Source organism: Hypomesus nipponensis, chromosome 18 (assembly GCF_054491055.1).
Source record: "Hypomesus nipponensis isolate SF chromosome 18, ASM5449105v1, whole genome shotgun sequence".
NCBI classification, from domain to species: Eukaryota; Metazoa; Chordata; class Actinopteri; order Osmeriformes; family Osmeridae; genus Hypomesus; species Hypomesus nipponensis.
In genome coordinates, this window is record NC_140378.1 from 14,710,969 (window position 1) to 14,714,439 (window position 3,471).

Consider the following 3,471-nt stretch of genomic DNA (forward strand, 5'->3'; position numbering starts at 1 on the left):
ATCATGAGGTAGAGGCGATAGACCAGGAAAGGGCCGTCCTGGAGGCCCACGGTCAGCAGCAGGCTCCACACTTCACTGGAGTAGCAGGAGGTGGAGGAGGAGGGCGGGGCTCCATGGCTGCCACCAACACCACTCAGGACTTTCCCAGCAGAGCGCTCCCACTGGAGGGAGCCTGCCCGGATCTGGTCCTGTGGGGGGCGTGTCTGGGTCAAAACCAGAGGGAATTGCATGAGAGCCCAAGAGAAGAGGGCAAGCCCCACGATGATGACAGCTTGGTTGGTTTTGACTTCAGGCTCTTTGAACGTGTCAAAGATATCCAAGATGTCTGCTCCCAGCCCCACGTAGACCATGAGGAGCTGGGAGAGCTGGTCCCGAGACATGTCCCCCTTTGGCATCAGCCAGCGGCCCAAAACCAGCACGATCAGCATGGTCTGTTCCAGGCCTGCTGCCCAGTCCTCTGGGTTCAGTTCTACAATTTCCTGCTTTGGTCAAGACAAAATAATAAAACAATGTATGACACAATATGTAATCAGATCTTGATGTGTTATAAGATCAAACCACAATGTAAATGTAACCTGCCAGAGCATATATTTTTCATATGTTCTTGAGATGCAATTTATCTTCAAATTTTAAGTATTGAAACCCCAAAAAATCACCCAATTCCCACACGAAAGAAACAGCCGTCAAATGGCTTTCAAATCCCAGATCTGAGAGTATTTAGTGAGCGAGCCTATCTGGAACTCATCTAAATGTGTCGATTACATTTCCTCCTTCCGATACTTTATCCCCCCCTAGATTTGAATCTAATCTATCACAGGTTATCCTTTAAATGTAGCTGGAAGAAAGAATGGCGGTGGAGAGGTGTGTGTGGGTGGGTGCATGTGTGCGTCTGTGGCTGGGTGTGTGTATAGGTGTGTGTGGGTGGGTGGGTGTTTGTGTGTGTGGGGGGCGGTGTGGGTGGGTAAGGGCTTTATGGGACCACACGTACCGATGCAATGGGGATGTGAGCTAGGAGATGGAGCTCAGGACCTGAGGAGATGTTGACGGGCAGCTTGATCTGCAGCAGGCTGAGCTCCAGAAACCAAATGGAGGGGATAACTGTACTGAGGTAGAGGAAAACCATGGGGGAGAACCTACAAGCAGACAGCCAATAGGAAGAAGAGGAATCAAAAAGAGTGGGGGATATTTTTAGCGACACGCCAATTTATTTGGCCAGTCAGTGAAAAAGATTCCTTTTCCATAAAGAAGTGTCCCATTTCAGACAGGCAATTATTCTCATCACGTATGCAAATCCCACTTGACAGTGCAAAGCCTGCTCCATGTGGAGAGAACTTCAAAGTGTGTGAAAGAGAGAAGCCTGAAGTGAGCTTCCGCCTCTGTATGCCCCCACAAATACCAAAGTATCTTTTTTGAAGGAAGAATTTCCTTTTGCTTTTTACTGCCCAATGACATTTTCTGACTTCCCTGGAAATCTGTTCAATACAGGTCAACTTTAGTTTATGTTAGTGTACCTCAGGCATGTGAGGAAATGCTTTCAGTTATTGGTGATAGTTGCGTGTCTGATGGGCTAGGACCTAGAATATTTGGTCAGAAATACGGATTGAGTGAGAGAAAGTCACAAAAAGCGAGTGACTGAGAGAGACAGAGACAAAAAGAGAGTAAGACAGACAGAGACACAGACGGAAATAGTTTGTAAGGGGAAATTTGAGATTAGGTTTTGGATAGACTGACATAGAGAGAGAGAGAGAGAGAGAGAGAGAGAGAGAGAGAGAGAGAGAGAGAGAGAGAGAGAGAGAGAGAGAGAGAGAGAGAGAGAGAGAGAGAGAGAGATAATATTTTGGCCCAATACCATAAGTAGCTTACAGAATCTCACCACCTCAGGCATTGGCTTGTAAATAGCTCTTCCTGTTACAAGGTCACAAGTTATTTATTCCCAAACAAAAACAAAATTGAGGGGCGAAGACTACAACATTGCAACCCTCATTCTACCCCGGGGACAGGGCTTGGTGTAACTTCATAACCTTCGACACATTTCTGTTTCACTCACCAACATCATCATCAGCTGCACTAATCCTAAAATGGTGTGTTCCTCTTTGCACTGCTAACTGTTAAGCATCAATAATGTTTGCAATTATACGTGTGTGTGCATGTGTGTGTGCATGTGTGCGTGAGTGTTTGTGAGCGTGTAACATCACCACTACCATTTCCACTCGGCATTGCGGGTGCACTTGATGGTGATGGTCATCTCCACCCCCAGCAGAGCGACGCCCATCAGCAGCAACCAATAGAGAGGCTCCCCTTTGACCGTGACCACACGCCACACAGTCACCACACCATGGACCGTAAACAGGAAGCGACTGAGCAGAGCCAGCAAGATGTTGAGAACACGGCACATCCTGTCCAAGGCTTGTAGCTAGGGAGAAGTCCAAGAAGACCAATTACATGCAAGCCATCAAAGTTCCATGAGTGATAATAGCAAATCTATGGAACCAATCAGCAGTAATTGACACAAGAGATTGTAATTGGCCCATGCATGTTCTAATCAGTACTGGTGATGAAACCAAGCCATTAAACATCAAGCCTAAGTGTATGTGAGTAATTAGTGAACATGTTACAAAATAATAAAGAGCTACCAGCCAAGTCAACATCAAAGGGCAGCATAGACACATCAAAGGGAATTTCACATGTAACACATATCTGATCAGTGCTGCCACAGTTGATCCTGAGTAAATCTAACCATGTGCCAGCCATTAGTCAGTAGCAATTAAATATGTTCATGTTCAAATTTAATTGGGTTGATTCAGAATGTAAAGGTTGTGTCATGTCAAAAACCAACATGGATGCAAATTGGTAGGGTTATGGTTAGGTTTTAAAAGATAATTGCAAATCTATATCATACTACAAAATTCAGTAGACAAATAAATATCTTCTTTAAAATATATGTATTAGAAATATACAGTACTGGTAGTGGTCTGACTTACAGTTATGTTTCCCCAAATGCCTCGATCAACTCCCCGATATGTTCCCTAAAAGCACCAGATAGTTTTGTAGTCCCAGTACAAATGAGGACAACTAATTCTACATATATGAAGTAGCTTGTGTCAGTGACTGACTTTTAAAGTACCCCTATGTGACCCACCCACCCCAAAACACACCTCCACCCCTGTTACTATAGTGTGTGTGTGTGTGTAGACCCTTGATTGTGTGAAGGGCAGCAGATAACACTTCCTGGCCCTGCACCCACATCTTCATCGCCATCCGTCATGATGTCATCTCTCATACCCAGAACAAAGTTATCTCCCCTGGAGGAGCCAGCCTGCGATGGGCATGTAGGAAGATTGTCCAGCCCTGCCCTTTCCCCACCATGGCCTGGCCTCATCAGCTGTACTGGGCCTGATAGGGTTCATACCCCAGCCTTCACAGAAAGAAAAAGAGAAAAATATGGAGCAACAAAAACACAGGTAGGGTTTT